Source organism: Strix aluco, chromosome 2 (assembly GCF_031877795.1).
Source record: "Strix aluco isolate bStrAlu1 chromosome 2, bStrAlu1.hap1, whole genome shotgun sequence".
NCBI classification, from domain to species: Eukaryota; Metazoa; Chordata; class Aves; order Strigiformes; family Strigidae; genus Strix; species Strix aluco.
In genome coordinates this window covers 130203968-130224492 of record NC_133932.1, presented here as the reverse complement: position 1 = coordinate 130224492, position 20525 = coordinate 130203968, and the positions used below count along the sequence as shown (strand labels likewise).

Sequence of the window (20525 nt, the reverse complement as noted above, 5' to 3'; positions counted from 1 at the left end):
TCCCATTGTATCATTTAAGAAATATTAACCAAATGTTCTTGTTATTTCAGTAGGGTTTTACTCCGAGATTCTGAGAATAAGTATTTATATGAGTGAGAATAAGTATTTATATTTCACCTCCTTTAATTCTTCAGTTCTTCAGTTAAAGGTCTTAGAGCACTTTCCCACTGCTAATTAATACTCGAGCTATAAGTAGTTCAAGAACAGAGCATCTAATCAGTGTCCTGGTTCCTTGGTCCCATCAGACACAATCTTTACAAAACGGTGGCTTGTCCTTAAGTGCCCAACTCAGCTCAGACTCTGTGGAAGTTAGTTGCCAGGTACAAATATGTTGGGGTGACAGATATCCCCTGTTCACGGTTACTGCTGACCTATAGTTGGAGTATCATTGCCATTTATGCCTTCAGAGTGTCCAGACAGTACAGGAATACACTCAGCATGAAAGTTCCCTCCAAGGAGGTTCACCAGGGTATCATCACCCTTACCTAACCAGAAGGGCTTCTGGTGAGACCTGAATTAATTGGTCTGACATCAGAGCCAAGACAGTAAATCTGCAGTTTCAGCAGTCTTGTGCACCATGCAAGGCTACAGATGATTCCTGCTGAGCTGAAGGAGGATTTGCCATATCCCAGAAGCACAGTTATTTCTTCCTTTCCTTTCAGAGTAATGCTTCACTCTAATGCTCCTGCAATTGCATATATTCTTCTTTGCTGGGAGGGACTTTCTTGGCACATTCACAAGTAATGGGAAAAAAACGGCAGAAGTAAATTTGCAAGAATGGCTGGCACAGACCTAGCTTGAGTATCACCTGCTGTCCTTCCTTGGCTTGTCTGGATCACAAACTGCTTTACATGTTCAGGCTCCAGGAACAGCATAACCGTGGAGTCCAATATGAGTAGGTTAAATTCATTATGGTGTCATCTAAGCTAGCTGATTTGGAGCTAGTATATGGGTATCTCTACATTGCTCTGCCATCTGCATTGTAGTTAGTCATCCAGGCTTCAAATTTTCTTTCCTGAAAGAAAACTGTAGGAGGGGAAAACTTAATCTAAAAGTGTGTGCGTAGCGATTCCTGTGCTAGCTCATTGTCACAATCAATGCAGAAGGCATCCTCAGGCAATGCCACTTATTTTTTGCAGTCTACCAGAAATGCAGGCCTGGATTTCAGTCTTCTCATGAAGACTGTTCTGTGTGCTCATCTTGTGCCCCTTTCCATGGATATCCCCTTGCAGCACTACCATGGGCTTCTTCAATAAAGCGGATCTCTCCACCACACATACCATGCCTCTTACCGTGATGTCTGTAGAGCTTTCTCCATGCGTCAGTAAGTGCTGTAGGTAACGTGAAGGACTATGCCAAGCTGACAGATTTTCATCACCATCCTCAGAGGAGTCAAGTGTATCATTCCTGTGCTGTAATTCTTCCCCAGATCAGCCACCTACTCCTCCCACCACAGAGTGCACGCAGAGTTAAACTGCAAATCGGAGGAGGATCTTCATGTCGCTCCACCATTCTTTGCCATACAAAGCTGTTAACTCATTTGCTCCCTGCACCAGGCTTATAAGGAGTTGGCTGGACCTTATGTTTGTGTAAAAGATGCGTAAAAGATGCTTGTCTGGTTTGCTACTGAATCTTTTACCTGATAAGATCTTGAGCTACTTTTCCAGCTCTTGTAGTTAGTAAGTCCTTTATGCTTTGTTTTGGATTTGAATATCGAGTTTTAGACAAATTTAACTCATTTAAAAGGAAACAGCAGAAAGAAAACAATGCAAAACACAGGGTTAAATGGAAAATGAAAGTCCAGAGAACAGAAAAATCCCAGTTGTGGATGCTGAACGATATCCTCCAAGTTTCTCAATTCTTTTAACCAGCTGAACCAATCTAAGCCATACAGAAAATCAGCATTTGTATGAAGTCTCAGACTGCTCCTGAGATATCCACTGGCTTATAAATGGGCTGCTGTAGTATTCCAGGTTCGTGGGGTGCTATCAAAGGCTTTTCAACACAAATCCAGGCAGCCTCTCCAGAGGCTCTAGGGAAAGTGCCATCTGGCCTGCCTTCCTTTTAGCAGCTCTTCTTTATTACTGGTAAGATCATTCATATTCTTGAGACTATGAAGCCACCATTAAGAGAGTTCAGCCTTCCTAACTAGCAAAGCAAGTTCTTGTCACTGCCCTTGATCAACTGGAATTGCTCTCTTGGGTGTCTGATCATTCAGACCTAGCTCAATATCCTCTTTAATTCTCTTTTTCCTGTATTTTTTCAAACAGTCCTCATTCAGAAAGAGGACTTGAGCTTGTACTCTGCACTTGAGCAAAAAAGATGTCACTTGAGGAAGAAAATTACTGTAATTCAGAAAAATATTATTATAGTAATAGCACTTGTACAGTCCTTTACATCTTCAAAGCCCTGTGCCAGCTAATTTATTAATTAATCTAAATATACAGTTTTATTCATTTGTACTTATGAGGATTAATCCTAGAAACTGAAACTCTATTTAAAAACTGTTCTAAAATGAAATTGCAAGTGTGCTACATTGAAAGGAAATTAATTTCTCCATTGCCTTGCTGTGGCAATTAAATTCATTTACATTGTCACTGCTGTTTGTTTTGCAATGCATGTAGGTTACAGCAATGAAATCTTCTGTCTGACTCAATGTGGGGTACTGTTTTACCATGTATTTATAAAAGGACAAATTCTCATTGGATTCAGACCACAAACAGTAGAGTAGCTAGTGAAATTCGTAAGTCCTCAGTGGTCTCAGCTGGTATTAAAAGTTTTGATAGATTTCTGTACTCAAAAGGTACAATGACGACCCTATCTCACCCTACTACCCTTCAGAGAGTATAGGTGCTGAAATTCCCTATAACTAGTGGTTAACTTTATCAAATGTAATAAAGACCTTTACAAGTATGCTCAGCTGATTTTGATTTGAAAAAACAGAGGTCTCAGAATTAACTAAGCTCATATAGATTTCATGGCAATGCTTAACTGGATTAGCAGGGGAGAGCTGAACTAGTGCCTTTGCTGGGAGGAAGGTGAGCAATGACCTGGTTAGTGACCTCTATAGTCCTTGAGGTTTTGGGTTTTGTCTTGTAGGGGGCCTAGGAGAAGCTGGGCAGTTGTGAAGTATTGCAGACTGAGGCTGAGCAGTGGGTTGAGTCTGAGATCAAAGGAGAAACATCCATAAGAAACAAAGGTTTTTAGATCCCCTGAGCACTGGAAAGTTTAAGCTTCTTGTTATTACTGTTCTTCTGGATGATACTGTCTGATAAATGCCTAGTCTTTTTTTTTTTAAATCCTGCTGGACTCTTTGCTTTAGACATACTCTCTGACAGTGCCATCAACAGGCTATCAGATGAAAGAGCATTTCCTTTAGCCAGTGTAAATCCGACAAAAATTCACCAAAGGAATTGAAGAGCATAACTGAGAAATGCAAGGTACTGAATAAACACCTCTTTAGTTTGCATAATGGTTTCTTAGGCCACATGGCAAGAATTACTGACCAGTGTACTGATCATCTGTACCATCTGGCGTAGCCTGGAAATTATCTTTGTTGGTGCACATTTATTCATCTGGAACTCTGGGTCCACACTGTGAAGGTCCTGGAGATCTAGTTTTGCTTCACTGGGTTGCAAGTTAACTATATGAGCTAATCTGTGATCCTGATAGTATCAAATCTTCCTGTATTTACTCTTAATTTGAAGTTTCCTTAGCTTCTTCTTGAGCAGAAAATATAACTACTCCTGTTATTCCAGCTGAATGACCTGATTTTTCCCCAGTGATCTGTGTGCTCACTTTAGATAGCAACTAGGATGTCTATGATGTGTAGTCAGTAAAGTCCATGTGACTATAGGAGAAAGAAATCATGTTTTGGCAGGAAATGGAAACACTTTTGTCTTTTTTTTTCATTTTTAGATCATTTCTAGTTTGCAGCTTGAAGCAAAGAACCTCAAAGTCAATACCAAATGTGTTTGTTACAAATGCCTCAAAAATACATACTATATGTATATGTAGGTATACAGAAATCTGGCAGCCATATGGGATTTTCACACACCTGTCAGTGAAGTGAGTAAGTTTGAATGTGAAATCTCACATTCTGTACCAGAACGTATGAACAGAGCCTGAGGACATGGGTTGTGCCATGAGTGTATCCATTCACCAAGAAGATAGCAGTTTTACAGAACACCACGCTGCTGAATATTATGGCAGTATCAGCTCGAAATATTTCCCATGGAGAGGTAACATGGAAGCTAGGATAACTAATTAAAAGTTACGAGTAAGTGTGAAATGCGGTAGCAATTTTTCTTGGAATTGTGACTCTTGTGTAATACCGCAGACTGTGGTTTATGCATGCCACCTACACGCAGCTATGAAATATTGCAATGTCTTTCATTACTGTGATACTGACCAGTTTTACAAACCTGTACTTCAGTAAATGTGAGCTGAATTTTGGGGTGAATGTTATGTTGGTCAAGGAGATTCAACGAAGCATTGCTTGTGTCAGTCACACTGCACCAAATTATTATAAGGCAGTGTCATTTTTACATATATTCTTGGGAAGCCTCTTCAAACCTGAATGGTTAAGGCAAAACAAAAAGGAAAATAGATGCCATTTAGAGCATTCTGGCACATATGGTTTGAAACTGTCTTTTATGAAAAATAGGTCAGAAAACCCTAATTAGTGCACATGACAACAAACTGTTGTACTTGGGCCATTTTAGAGAACCTCCATGATTTGCAAGTGAAATGTTTAAACCCGTGAGAATACAATTTGGCTCTAAAAGCCAAATCCAGTGGCACAGATCTTTTTCCTGCTTCTCAATGAGCCAGGGTCTGTCATTTGGAATATTTTCTGCCCATACTGGATTATTCCCAGTCAGCATCGCTGGAGAATCCAGTTATTGGATCTCAGCTGCCCTCTCCTCTGAGAAAGACAGAGAACTCAAAACCATTACTCTGATTAAGTCCTGGTATGTCTCCCCTATATTCTGCCACCCAACTATACACAGCTTTTCCTTCATACCAGCCACTGTAGTAAGAGCCCGTAGCTCATGCAGAAACACTGCTCATGCCTCTGGCCTTTAATGAATTTTTTTCTCAGATAGTGAAGGTGCTGAATAGAAAGAGACAACTGAGGAATGGGGGGCAACAAGCAGCTGAGGACAGGAGAAAAGGGATATATATAGGACTTGCTTTTGCTATGCATGAAATGCAACACCCTGTTCCCACATCGTGACGCACATCAGTCGGTCCAGATGGTGAGAAGGGTTGGGTTTCTGCCTGGGGCTGCCGGCGCAGGCTTCATTTGCATTCCTCAGCCCAGTTGTTCATGGAAAAGCATCCGGGCGATGCATAACCGCTCACACAACTGTGCGCACCTTCCCAAGCACAACCTTTCTTCGTGGTACCAAATATTGGGAGAATTTTACAGGCATGGGAAATGAAAGGAGCTGGATCAAGTTGAGGCTTCAAATGGAGCCCTCTGAGGGCCATCACCAGTGATGTAGAAATAGAAAATCATCCCGAATAAAACGTTCAGTCACACTCTGTGCTCGTACAAATAGCCTTGAGTTTGTGTAAAACACATACAAAATTCCTGGAGCTCAACTCTGAAAGAGCAACTTCTGCTCCATCATAAAAGATTTGCTGTACAAAACCCTTTCCAGTGACTGATCCCTGGCTGGGTATTACCATTACCATAACCAGTTTTGCTTGTTAGGGGCTAATTGTGAGTGTTAATTTGTGGCATATGCAACAACTGTGATTGTTATTGCTGTAATTAATCCCATTTGAAAATGTTTAGTTTAATTGATTGTATTAATAGGGCTAAGTTTTAGCTGTTTGGTTCTGCTATTTTGTATCTATACATTTACTTTAAAAACAATGCAAGCATACGGAAAAAGAAAACATTAGAGAAGTGAAGAGCATTGCAAATACATATGTATAATTTAGAGGACATTCTTAAAACCTATCAGCATTTTTTAAGAGGCTTTTAAAATGTACACATAATTTTACCTAACGAGTGTATTGCCTTTAACAGTCATTCTGACTGTAGTAATGCTTTTAGGTTATCCTTGCTAATGTCCGTGGAATTTGTCTGAATAATTTCCATAATAGTAGAAGTTACGAACCGTGTGTTAGTCTCTAAACAAGAACCACGTCTTTAAGAAGGGAATATTTTATGAAGATTTTTTCAAAAAATTGTGAAAACTGTATCTAGAGGATAGTGAAGCTACATTTACTGCTGTATTAAGAAATGTTTAAGTGAAGGATTTGTATTGGTGGATGGTTTCTTCTCCGAGTTTTGCTGCTCCCCTAACGTGCAGTTGATCATTCCACCTTAACAAGGTGCAGTGATTGACAGGTAGCGATGTGGCACGGAGCAGAAGGTGGGAGTGTGCGCTGTTGGTTTGTGCTTGTACATCCTGAGCACCAATTACTGTCACTGCTGCCAGCACTGATGTGTTTATCAGGATGAGTTATAGCAGAATATATGTACACAGGCAGTGTGTATGCTGGATGACCACCCCCTGTGATGTAAAATATGAGAGTCTGGGAGCTACCGTTTTATAATTCATCAGGTTCAGCAACTGAATGTTGTTGGTTGGCTTAGTTATAAAGGCAAGTGTGAACTGAACAGCAGACAGGAGCATCTCGCATTAAGAGTCCTGCGAAGCTGCATTTGGTGACTGGGCTCTGCTTTTGTTCAAGTGAATTCAGTCCTCGGTGAGTGATGGGGGTTCTGTTGAGCTAAAGCTGTTATTATATAAGCTGGGGAAACCTGCCTGCTAGTTTTATGTGTATTTTGCTGCTGGAAGTCCTTGTCTGTGGTTGTTTTTAGATTTTGCAATATTTTCAGTTGTGTGCGTTACTGGCACAAAATGAGATGAAAAGAAAAATGCAATGATGAATTATTCACCATAGTGCTGTGAGGATCTCTTTTCTAGCTAAAGTTACTTTCCTTTAGTGAGTGTGTTGGGGGTTCAAAGAAGCTACAAACCAGCAAATCTACCTGTCATTAAATTGTTTTTATTAGTGGTTAAAGAGAGTGATAACTGTGGCTTTTGTAACAAGAGGAAGAAAAAGCTATAATCAGAATCATTTACAAATTCTTTGCTTTTATGTACATGTGGCTTTTCAGATGCAGTATTAAATCTTTTGTGTGCAGCGAGGGGCTGCAAAGAATTTGTATTGTAGAGCTTTTTAATTAGATAATCAGTAAAATGGTAGCCTCTCTCAGTTTTTGTGGTAATATGCTTAGTATCACATTAAAATGAATGATTCCCCATCTTGCATAACAACAGTGCTGAAATATGTGTAAGATGAAAGATGAAACAAACTGTGGGAAAGGTATATTTCCTATAACGTATGCATTACTTTTTGAATTTCACCAGCTTTAGCTTCTTTGCTCTTAATTATCACTTGCTTCATTACGACCTCTACATCTTTTCAAGCAAGCTCCTTTAATATCTGTCGACATTATCTTGCCAGTAACCTTTAAAGATCAGTAAGCCAGCAATTTTTTTGTCCTTGTTTTAACCAGAAAGGAATGGAAAAGCAGGGTTTATGAAACTGAAATATTAGCACTGCCGTACAATACCTGTATCACTACTCAGGAGAGGCAGGTGGTCGTGAGCGACAATTTTACTTTTCCTTTTATCACTAGCAGTATTATCAAAGGGACAGTTGTAGCTCCTGTCTCTCTGTGCCAGCTGGTTGTTTTTTTTTTTTCTGTGGGTTGGAGAGGCAAGTTTGTTTTATCAAAATAACAAGTGGGCTTGGCAGAACAGCACCTGTTGTCTTATTGCTGTATTATTAATAATTGGAGAGAGACACTCTCTTCCAGAGATCTCTCATCTGGTATCAGTCCAAACTGTTTACTCTGTAGTGATTTAAACTTGTATTGTGACTTCTCATTTAGAAATAATCTATTGTATGAGTTATATGTGAAGCATCAAAGCAGCAGGACAGATCCTGGTTTAATTAATTAGGTGTCTCATTTTAGCAACTTTTTTTATTTAAAGAGTAAGGCTATTGGCAAAGTGGCCTTTGCCACAGACTTCCTTTGCAGAACAGATTTGCACTTACTCTTTATAAATCATAAATTCAAAAAAAATCAGAATTTCTTAAGATCATTTCCTGGCAGCCTAACAGACTAGAGCCTATTTCTAGGAAAGAATATATACCTTTGTCAGCAGTGCTTTATTTAAGAGTATTTCGCTGCTTTTTAAGCATTCAGATCTATTTTCAGTGACCTCTGTGCTAGCAAATGAGATTTCTTGAAGTGTGAGCTTCTGGCTTTGCAAGTTCTCCTCCTTTCAGAAATCTGTGATATTGCATCCATCTGTCTAGGCATTTATATTGCATGCATCACTATGGTGTAATCTCAGCAATCTGAACATTAACCATGCAAATGTATGTGCTGTAACTGAGGAAGTATAAATTAGGACAGGAAAAGCAACCCTAAAAGGAGAAAGTTATGATACGGGCATATGGCTCTTGTGGGCACCAGAGCTCCAGACTCACTATTTGTTATAACACAATAAATTAAGCTACCAACTAGTTCAGTCTCCAGGCAGTGGTATGGAGGCTTGGGCACAGATGAGACCAGCTTCTTGAAGTTTTTTCCAGATAAGACCGAGGCCAACCAAATGGAAAATAGCCAGAGGATGTGCGTATGCCTACTGCTCCTTTCTGGTCATAGTCCAGGAGTATTGCTGAAGGAAAAACAGCAGTGACTAAGAATTATATTTTAAGTCCTCTCTGGTCTGGAGACCATAGTTGTTTTATCTGGATATGAGTTTGTTGCTGTGATCCATGCCTCCACCTGACAGTAAGCGACAGCAGTGTTCTCCGTGGAGCGCCGTGCCTTAAATCCCCGTGGTTACCGGGGCTGGTCCAGGTCCCAGCCGGCTGTGTGGTTAGTGATACGTCCTGCTGGAAATGGACTACACCACAGCTCCAAGAAGTATGTTGTCTTCCTATTAATTTCTGAATAGAGATAATATTTATGGGTTGATTCATAGCACCCTCAAGTAGCAGAAATCTGCTCTCCAAGAGGAATCTTTCTCAGCTTTTGCCTTTTGGTTACAGCTGAAACCAGCCAAGGTGCCTGTGATCAGATTATCTGACATATAAAACATAGATGCCTGGGGGAAAACATCTTGGATAAAAGTCCTTAGCTTTGGAATTGATCTTTTTTTCTTTTTTATTTGGTCTGAAATACCTCAGGTGTACTGACCTTCAGGTTTGCTGTGAAGTCCCATGGCAGCTGATGGTCAACATTTTTGGTGAAATAGGGTATTGGATAACTCAGCATTACACTTCGGAGAGTTATATTTCAGTTTGCAGTAAATATAGCTAATATGTGACTGTGTAGTTGTGCGACTGTACTTTTTGTCTGTGTCAAAAGTAACTAGAGATTGCAGCAGCGGTGTGTAAATTCACATGCTTATGTGCCTGTAACACTTCTATTTTCCTCTTTCAAGCACACACACACACAAACTATACTTTTAAATAGAGGAATGCATTTATACTGAGCCTCGAGTACAGAAAGCTCTAGTGCATAGAATTGAAAACTATTAACTATATATTAAATCTCTTCTTACTTTTTATTGAAGACACTGATAAAGTGACATTGCATGCTATTTTGCAGCACTCTCAGGTTTGAAGTCAGTAGTCCTAACGGGTGTGAAACAAAGCCGTACAGACTCTGGCAATCATAGTGATGTGCTTTCAGGGAGAAGTCCTTCAGTGGAAAAATGGGTTGGAAGGACAGGTTAGACATGTAGCATCCTCAGTGTTGGGAATAGCCAACGTATCTTTATGGCAGGGAAGAAACAGAAGATAGCAAAGGATGACAATGTGTCAATGAAAAACAGTAGGTTTTTTATATGTCCAGATAAATTTTAAAGGATCATCAAACACTCAGTGCATGAAAGGAACAAATTTGGCAACTGGAGCAGAGAGTGAATGTGTTCATAAACAGAGCGTGCCCTTTGATGTTGGTCTGTTCTTTGTGTTGGGAGTGAAATACATGGCCTAATCCTGCAGAAGACATTTTTTTTTTTTTTAGATCTTGTATGATTGTACAAGCAGGAGAGGATATTCAGGTTATAAAAACAATGAAAGATTCACTTGTAAGCAAAATACATCTTATAAATGCTAAGTTTAATTTGTTTATGGATGCAATTGCTTGGTTTGTTTAGTGGCTCTCACTGTCTTGGCATCTGGATGCATTATGCTAATGTTAAAAAAAAATTAAAAAGAGTTTTTTATGTAAGTAGTATAACCCCAGCACCTTCCTTGCTGCCAGATGGTTAAAACGACAAGCAGATACATCTGTCCTAGAAACATCCCAGGTGAGGAGGGTGTGCTGCAGGGTAATAGAGATGATTCTGAAGAATTCAGCACCAGAAATCAGTAGGAACCAGATGTCAGTGAAATAAAGGGATACAAATGTTCTGCTTTCTGCGTGGCATTCAGTGTAGTCTAGATCATCAACAGCATGAACAGTATCGGTCAAGGGCTCTTTTCAAGAGACAAGCTGCTCACGTCAGCTTTTGATGGAGTTTCTCCATGTTTTCAGGGGATGTGCATGGTCAGAAGGGTGCTGGTTGCTATGGCTGTGTCTCCACCACAGAGTAAGTACAACCTATGGAGAAGCTGCCCATAAATAGAGGTGTAGGATTCAACTCACATCCAGGATCACCTCTAGTAAAGGCCCTACAACTTTGAATCCTGCAGACAAGTATTAGATAGATGTCCCAAGAATGAGCTGCACTGGAAGTCACTGTGCATTGCTCTAGATGAACACTTTTCATCTTTTCTGTATCGTGACCATATGTAGAAGAAAAAAATTCTGTGGAGACCTTCTTACATAGCCCTACATGAAGGTGGCTGTAATCCCATCAAATTGCAGGCTGAAAGCACTCCTAGATACCTGCTGCTTCTCTGGTCCTCAGTTTTCTGTCCTGCCTGGAATCATCAAAGATCAAGGACATTTGTCATTTCACTTGCCAGTATGCAAACAGGACTGATGCTCATCTGCAGGAGATTCATTCGTTGTCTTAAACAGAGTGGCATACTATCTTCTGTCCTGTGCAAACTTCAAATTATTAGTTGGTGGCCTAAAGCTTAATATTAATATACAGTTTTTATTTTGTGGGAAATGCTTATGGCATCACCATATTTCTACTTGGGAATTACCACTGCACTCACTCAAAAGTCAGCCTGATAGAACTGCAGTCCTCATTCCCAGAATACTTTCTTAGTGTTACCAGAAATCTGTTATTTTAGCCAGGCAGAAGTGTAATCTGGATTGACAACAGTTTTTTAAATCCTGAGAGTTAATGTCATCTTTACATCACACTGGGCAGTGTGTTGTGTTTGAAGAACTTGCAAAGTGACAGAGTGGGACATGGCATGTCCCTTCTGATTCATTATTGTACTCCCAATGAGATGTTTCTTGTTTGGAAGACAACAGAAACCCACCACTCTGTAAGCATAATTTTCAATACTATTTCTGCTAGGGTTTAAAGGAAGAGATTAGTGCACTGGCATTTGAGCTAAGCAAATGCTAATTTAAGAACCTGCTATTATCCCTTTTTTGTGTTGTGGTAATAACCTTTTAACGTTATGAAATAATAAAGAAGTGATTGAACTGTGTTGTGTGCAGCCCCGTGCTGAAACTGAACGAGTGAACTAGCCAGGCAGACTAATCAGTTGACTTTGTTGGCTTTATTTCTTTTATAGCTATTTATTTCTATATTCTAAGTAAATTGTAATCTCAGAAGCATTTTTGCTACGTTCGGTAATGTGTACAATGAGTAGAAAAAGCATTCAGAGCAGCTAGTAATACTAAGGAGTAAATGTTTCTACCTAGCGGTGTCTAAGAAAGGTAATGGAAGTATTACTAAAGAAAATCTCTACTCTCTTTCAGAAAACCTATTTGTAGCTGTTTTAAGAAGGTATAAACGTAAATACCATCACCCTCAGTATACAGTACCTTTTCATGTAAATGGTATTTTATTCTCTCTGTATTTATTAACAATACTGTTAATTTGTCTATAGCAGTAGATCTGTTTCTTCCACTACCAAAATATTCCTCAAGAAAGGAATCTATTATCCCAGGTGGAAGACTGGGAATGGGCAAAATTATTATCTGCTTAATGTCCCTTGGACTATCCTTGCCCTTCTCAGGTGGGTGTTTCTGATACACATTGCACAGAGAAATGACAGCGTACACTGGCTGCCGCTGGCTTTGGGTTGGGCTGTAGTTCAGAAGTGCAAAATAAAACTATTAGTAGGTGTCATTAAGTGAAACTCAGCTGTTACCAGCAGTTGTCTGTGTTTCTTCTCTTTGAGGTACTGGCACAAGAGTTAAATAATTCAGTATTTAATATACCCACCTAGCACAGAACCAAGTTTCAGAGGAGGGAGAAAATAGCACTCCTACATACAAAACAGGTTTTCCAGGCATGGAATTATTTTCATTTCACTCTGTTTTGCAATTTGTCAGTTAAAAATCCCAAAATTTTCTGTAGATGTTCTAAAATGTTCTTGTTTGAGTTAAAGAAATTGTTCCGGAATACTGAATGTAAATTAAATGTTTCCTGTTCATGTTTGGTTTCTTCTATTCCGGTTCAAATTTCATCATCTTTGAGTTATAATTGCAGAGTGATCTAGTTTTACAGGATTCTTGAAACAATTTTGTGGAACAACTCAGGTATTTTTATCATAGCTATTACATATTGGCCTTTGTAAGTTTATGTGGTGCAAATATTTTGCGCTCAAATATCTTCCTTTGTTTCTGCTCTTTCATTTCCTGCTACTCGCCCCTGACTGCTGAAATGCCAACACTCATAGTCAGCTTTCTCCCATCTTGTCAGAGATGTGAATAAATTCTGCTTTGTTTTTATTAAATTCATTTCAGTGCATAGGTATTGAATGGTAGTGATATGAAATAGCAAAAGCAGAAGGGCTGGAGGACAGAAAGTAGGAAGGCCTGCATATTTTTATGCATTTTTCTAGTGGAATTACTGTGAAGTGCATGCATAAATTTTAGTTCAGGTTTATCTACCATTCATAAATTAGTCTAGCTTTTGCCCTACACTATTCATAAGACTTAAAATCCAACATTTTGTCCAAATTGTTTGAGATATTTAATACAAAGTGTGAGTCAGTGGCTGGCTAAAACACCTAAACTTACCAAGATTGAAACATTGAAATTTTCTGTTTCAGTTTATTTTTGGTATGCTTGGTTAATAGAGGAAGAAACAAGCTTAGGCTATGGATGTTGTCTGCAGGCCTGTCAACTAATTCTTACAAAAATGCTTGATCAAGAATTAATGATTTTTGTTATCACAGGAAGTATTTTTAAGATTTGAATCATGAATCAAGAAAAATTACTAAGACTTGTTTTACTTAAAATTAATCACCTACCTGGCATGTTTTCTTTTGAATCTATACAATAATAGCACTTTTATCTTCTGTCTTTCTTTTACCCCTTACTCCTTTCCCCATTTTTAGGTTACTGTATCTGAGATTCTAGATTATGCTGAATTTCACTGTAGTTAGGAGTTATTTTAATAATATACAATAAAGGCAAAATTTATGTGATATTTCATGTCAATATGAGTTTCAAAATACCAGAAATTTGTCCAGTTTTTTCAGGCCTATGTGTATAAACTGTTTTTCCTTTCTACCTAAACAGAAATACTTGTCAAAGAGAGAGCTCAATAGAGAAAAAAAAAAAAAAAATCAGAAAATAAAGCCATAGGTAGATACTGCCCAAAACTCATTTGAGGAAGGGAAAAAAGAGGGGCAGGAGGGCCTAGTGTTTTAATATCTGTGCTGAAAAATGGTATCCCTACTGGCAAATTACATTTAGATTAAAACATAGCTTTTTTCAGTAAAGAAACATATTTCACTTATTGGTGTTCCCCACAAAAATTAGACATTTGAGTTTAACACACAAGTAAATAACTTGAATTCATATATCAATACTCAGTTAAATAATGGAAATTTTAAAGGCCTAAACACTGATCTGAAAACATACAGAGCCTGATTGTGACCTTACTTACACCATTTACATATACCTAAAAACATGCAAATCAAAGACCAGCCTGAGAACACAAATGTGGTCAACATCTGCCTTAACCTCTGGTTAACATCTGTGAGAGCTGACTCAGCCTTTCATCTTCATCTTCTGGTGGATTTTCCTCTTGCTGAGTATGACTCTGAAACAATCTGTAGGTCTTTCAGATAAACTTGTAGTTAAATTAATCTACTCAATCTGCAGATGGAGCACCATTTTAATTTAGCCATTGTTCTGTTCTTTGATTTACTTGCAGCACTTCTGTAACTGTGACTGACACCCTTGAGGTGGATACCATTGATATATGGTGTTTGTACTGCATTAAGTTTGTGAAACGCATCAGGATCCTTTTGGATAAAAAGCAATGTAATTGTAAATTATGTTACCATATGGTTTGGAATATCAGCCCTTTTTCAGATAAATTGCATAAACTGCTGTATAGATACATAGCATAAACTGCCATATAAAAATAAATGTAATGTATAATCTTGGGACATCCTCTTTTTAGTGAAGCTCTTGCTCTGACAGAGGAACATCTGAGACGTTATGATATTTTTGTTTCAACTTAGTCTTTTGTAGGGTTGGTTAATGCAGAAAGGAAAGACCCATTTGAAGTGCTGTCAAACTGTGTTTGAGCATATGAGACACATGACATCTGCCATTGAAAATGATGCCCCAGGGAATTTCCTAAACATTATTTCTGAAAATGTGAAATGCAGCCACCTCTGCTGATGAAAGGGCAGGAAGCTGAATCCCAAACATGGCAATATTCTGCATTCAGGGAAAACCAAGTCAAAACAATACTCATTTTGCAAGATAACTGAACACGTGTGTGGTGCATGTGCAAAATAAATGCGGTTTTAAGTTCTTACCTAAAAGTTCTACAACCAGTAAGCTGCATATAGTTCTGTGTATTTAATTCACAAAAACATAGGGTTTAGTTGATTTTCCCCAGGATTTGTACTTGGATTCTACCAACTCCAGGTATTTCAAATATAGATTCTTAGTCATCATCTCTGGTGCTAAATGCCAGCAATTATAAGTACTGGTTGACTCATTTCTATACTCCATGTGTTTTTATGGCTGTTATAAAGCTTTGAAAATGCTGACAGACCTGTAGCCATCATGGGTGCTGCCAACATCAGGGCGTTTGATATATCCGGACATTAAACCTTTATATTGCTGTACCGAGTTGTTCAACAGCACTGTCACCGGGGAGGATAATGTGAGTCAGGGGACACTAGTACAGCTAAGTGTAATATTTTATTTATTCTAATGATCTTTGCATTCTAAAGGACTGAAGTTGTTAACCGTACATTATCTTGCCAGTGGGGTTTACCAACTTTGCATTTCTAAGCAGAAGAGGAGAAAGAGCTTCGCTTGTATGTTACATTTGTATATAACCACAGAGAATTAGCCCTGTTTCTCAAAATCACGGAACAGTCAAGGTTGGAAGGTAGCTGGATCATCTATTCCAACACTCCCCACTCTAGCAGGGTCAGCAACAGCAGGTTTCTAAGGGTCATGTACAGTCAGGTTTTGAATATTTCTACAGATAGAGATTCCACAGCTCTCTGGGCAACCTGTTCCTGCATCCGATCACCCTTAGAGTAGAAAAGTTTTTTCTGATGTTTAAATGGAATTTTCTGTGTTTCAATTTGTGCCCACTGCTTCTTGTCCTATCACTGGGAACCGCTGAGAACCATCTTCTTTGCACCCCTCTATTAGAAATTCACAATGTAAACTGGCTAAAATCTTTAACATATAGCACTACTGTCCACTGCCGACCAAATCATTCCCTCGTGTTTGGGGAGTGATATCCAATATGCCTTAAAGATGCCAAGGAGGGGCCAGACTTCTGTAAAGACATGTGAATCCTTCGCAGTATTCTGAAAATACTTCTCAGGCTCTTCCCAGGTGTTAGATCCCACTCACTGGTAAATATCATAGAATCATAGCATGTTTTGGGTTGGAAGGGACCTTAAAGATCATCTAGTTCCAACCCCCAAATATCATTCTTGTTGTTCAAGATTTGAATGAAATGAATACTTTTGTCCAATACCTTCTCCCCTTTGCTCAGATCAGCCTAACGCTTGCTTAGAGTTTAAGTTCACTTTGAAATTCTGGTGGGTAATGAGAATTATAGATTCGTCTGCTGTTCATCCTTCTATAGATGGTAATTATTTCTGAAATCTGCCTGCCAGAAATTAAACAGAATCTTATTCAAATAAAAGAAACCTTTCCTTAATTGAGAGACTTGCCTACATGGCACAGAGTTTGAAAACAAAAATATGCTTTCATAATCTTGAAGCCAGCTTCAGCACTGGATTGGCTGATTAAAAAAAATCCTCTATGAATAGAGTATGGCCTATATAAAAGAAGTTAAAACCTCAAATTTACTTGCATTTGTTAACGTCCTCTTTATCAGCCTTTCTACTCCAGAGATTTACCTTCTTTTCTTTCATTGTAAGTTGTTCTCATTAAGCTCTGTGATTACAAACAAAGCTTAGCAGTATTAAATTACTAGATATTTTTATGGCCAAATGGGATTACTTTGATAATTGGCTCTGATCTGTTGCAGAGCTTGTTCTCCCATACTTACTGCATCAAGCCTTGTAACATGATAGAACTACCATCCAACTGACATTTCCCAGGTCCTTCGATCCGGGATCTCTTCAGAAGTTCAGTTTCTTTTTAGGTGTAGGCAACATGTCACAGCCTTTCCCGAATTTTTTTAATTTCTTCTGACATTGTCCATGCTGGTGTCTTTGAAATTGTAGTGAAATTGTGATGAAAAATGACAAGGATTAAAATAGGGACATCATCACAGTGTTTCCTGAAGCTGTTTCTTTCCCAGGTCCTCAGTCTTAGCCATCATGCAGCCAGTCCAGATTCTGCTCTTAGGTCAGCACTCTTAACTCAGGTTAACCATCTGTGGCAGATCAAGCATAAGAGAGGTTGACAGAATTCTCCAGCACTGAAATTACAGACTGACAGCATGGTGTCATCCACCAGAAATTATGACATTTCAGATTCATATATCTTTGGCTTGCAATGACAGATCCCTATGATAAAGGGCGTCTGACCTGTGGTAAGCAGACCAGTCAAACACTCAAAGCAGTCAAAACAAAATGAAAACTAAATAGTTTCTTTCTTTTAGCATGGACACGTGCTATGTTATGGAACAGAAAGGACTGGTGCCAGTATAGTCAGTTTGCATGTACAGGCTTGAGGAGATGCAGAATTCAGAAGAATTATCCTGCATCTTGGTTCTCCTCAAACCTGAAGCCAACACAAGACTTTCTTGTGCCTTAAAGTGATGAAATGTTGCTATGTCCACACAGACATGTACCACATTAAACTTCTCTACCCACTGTGTTGATAAGGCTACCCCACTGCTATCTGAACACTTAAAATTAACGCTTGAAATGTAAAAGTTCAGATGTTGCCCTGATGATGTTCCCATTTATTTCTTTGGAAAGACTGGCAAACACTGACTCAGGCTTGATGCTATTTATTTAATATGGGATTCTGTGATGATGCATTACAGTGGATTCTCAAGAGAAAGGGAAAATCAGGTTCCCTATAATACTGTGGAATGTATTAACAAACCTCTGAGATGGTCCCAGAAAGCAGATACATGACAGAAAATCAGGTCTTACTGTCCCTGCAATCTGACCCAGGAAAAAATCCTCCTTCCCTCCAAATATCACACTTCATATAACTCTAAACAGTACAGCCCACCTCAGCCTCATTCTCACAATGGCTGTTCATAGTCACAGGATACGAAGATTTTCTTTTATATATCAAAATTAATCAGAAATGCAGAAGTTATGGAGTTAAAAATTGTTTATGATATCCATATCCCCAGAGGAGTTCTCTGTAACTTTGAGAAGAGAATACTTCTGTATTTGGAAATCCCAAAGTGGTGAATTCATTAGAAAGTCGGGATTAGCCAGTAACAATAAAAACACCACTCTGTATGCCAGGGATACTTCGGAGGCTTTGAAAGCTTTACTTGATCAAAATATATTCACTAGAGTCTTTTCTGTAATGACCAAAAAGTGCAACAGAGGTAGTTGTCATAAAACCTTGAATAGTCTGTGTGTTTTCAACTGGCATTATTTTGGGTATAAGAAAGACCACATGTTTTTGTAGCAGCTTGACAGGCTGGGGGCTAATGCATGCATTGTACTTCTGTGCCTGTGCTGTGATTTATTTGGAGCAGGGCATGTTTATGGCAGTGCTCCTCTTAACTAGCCAGTGGGTATAATCCTGCCAAGTTCTGTTGTCACTCCGTCAGTAAAAATAATGTCAATAGTAGTCAGTCACTGCCCACTTTTATCCCTCCTGACTTCTCTTCTCTCAGGGGTAGCCACTGTCAGGTGATGCACACTGCCAGTTTTGCTCCTGTCTTACAGAAACAGGACCCTCCCTTAGCACTCTCCTTTAGCAGGACGTGACCGTTGCCCACACCACTCTTTACTCTCCTGCAGGAAAGAATAAAATAAATAAAAAAAAAAAAAATCAGAAAAGGCTACCTTACAAGCAGCCAAGTGTTTGGATAAATGTCATGCTCAGCCTGGCATTTCTTGCTGCTAGTCCTCTGGATATCTCAGCGAGCCAGGGCTGCAGCCCCAGAAGGTAATGGGGGAAGACATGTAAAGGTCATTGTGATTATAGTGAAGGAGATGATACTTTAAAGCAGAATCTGAATATAAAGTCTTGTAGAGGCTGGCATGCAAATTAAAATGTAAATAACTTGACAAGCTTTCCAGCAAGATATCAAAATGCCAAAGGGCAGTTCTGCCTTCTCCAGGACTCTTCTGCTCTTCATGAGCTACAGCTGTTTCCTTGGCCAGCAACAATAGTAACCTCAGGGGGACGGAGGAATATGAAAGTCATAGTGATTCTTAGCAGCTGTCACGTTTGCAGTGGTTTTTCTTCAGAGTATTTCATAATCCCTTTTTTCGGTGTACTTGCCTTATAAATTTAGGTTACGCAATCACTATAAATGAGTACACAAGAAGATGTGTATATACACACACACGCATTGACGACAGCCTTAAAGCTATGAAATTCTTACAAGCTTCATGAAAACAGGGATAATTGTGAGAGACTATTCCAGACTTTTGACATAATTAGATAGCAAAGAAATCAAGAAAGGTGGAAGGAAGAAAAGAGAAAGAGAGTCCCTGACATAGGTCATTCGTTGAATTGTATTTAAACTGTAGCAGAAACTAGAAAAGGTTGACAAGGGTGAGAGGGACTTCTGAAAATGAAGGAGCTGAGGTAGAATTCACAAGATAAGAGTCTTATAATTCTCAGAATAGATTCACCTTCAGCATCTTGGTGTCAGAGAGGTATGTGAATAATGATTATTATTGCTTTGAGAACTCTGCTTTGATTTGGTCTTTTTTTTTTTTTTTTTTTTTACTAGAGATTTAATTCTTTTTAGTTTTAACATCTGGCAGAAATTCAGTTGTGTATATTTTAAACAGTATGTGCATTTAACCAGCAATCCTCTTGGCATCCCTTCCCACCCTTTGAAGGGTGCTGCCCTCCTTAACCGGTGCCTTCTGAGCAGCCGCTTGGCATGCTCTGCACAGCAATGCCAGCTGCGTGGCAGACCTCTACAAACCTGATTTTTGTTTCCCTTTGTCAGTGCATGATACTCACTGCCTGTTGGGATGCTTTTAGAGGCCTCCTGAGCCAGCCATCTCAAAACAGGAATGGTTTGCTGCAGTAATAGTGTCTGCTAATGTCTCATTACAATCAATTTAAATGCTTCAGTTCCACTGAGAGCTAATAACACATGAAAGTCAAACTAGGCTCGTAATTTCAAAGACACATATTTTTTTGTAATGAACTGAACTGTTATGCCCTGTTGAAAGCTTGACTATAAAAGATTTTAAAGCTGTGTTTGTAGTGTCATTAGGACATCCTCTTATGTGTCTTTTAAGCTTGGAATAGTAAGATATTCTCAGCTTTCTGTTTACCTTTAATAAAATTACAAAGCTTAGTCTATTGTCCTTTACAATTTTACATATTTACAATACATATTTATTAGTATTAAAAAATTAAAGTATCTAAACCAATGTTACCTGCCTAGCTTCCAGAGAGCTTCACATTACATTTTACAGAAAAGAGAGTTTGTTTCACTGCCCTTTATTCACTTTATTGTTTCCGCTCCCAACTCAGCCTCTCCCAACTTGATTGTCTTTCAACTAAATAGCCTTGTGAAAAGGAAATTTAAAGTATTGATAGCAAATTGCACCTGAAATCATCATGGGCCACTCTTCTGATGGATATCTGATGTACGAATGGAGACAAATTGGACCCAACGATGTCAATACCTGGCAGAAGTTAGGGAAACGGGAAAAAACCACAGATGCGTATATAGAAAGGAAAATCAAATCTACCT

At 38.8% G+C, this 20525-nt stretch overlaps 1 protein-coding gene across 31 annotated transcripts in view; it reads left to right on the top strand.

Annotated features, from left to right (window-relative positions):
• The window catches only part of DLG2 (discs large MAGUK scaffold protein 2), a 1053560-nt gene that overhangs the window by 916094 nt on the left and 116941 nt on the right, over nt 1-20525 (top strand). Inside the window, exon 1 of one of the 31 annotated variants that reach the window (XM_074816373.1) lies at nt 6595-6729. The exons of the other annotated variants lie outside the window; for them this stretch is intronic. The gene's annotated coding sequence lies outside the window, so the exon portion shown is untranslated. Of the gene's footprint in view, nt 1-6594; nt 6730-20525 lie in introns of those variants that run through there. 31 annotated transcript variants of the gene reach the window in all.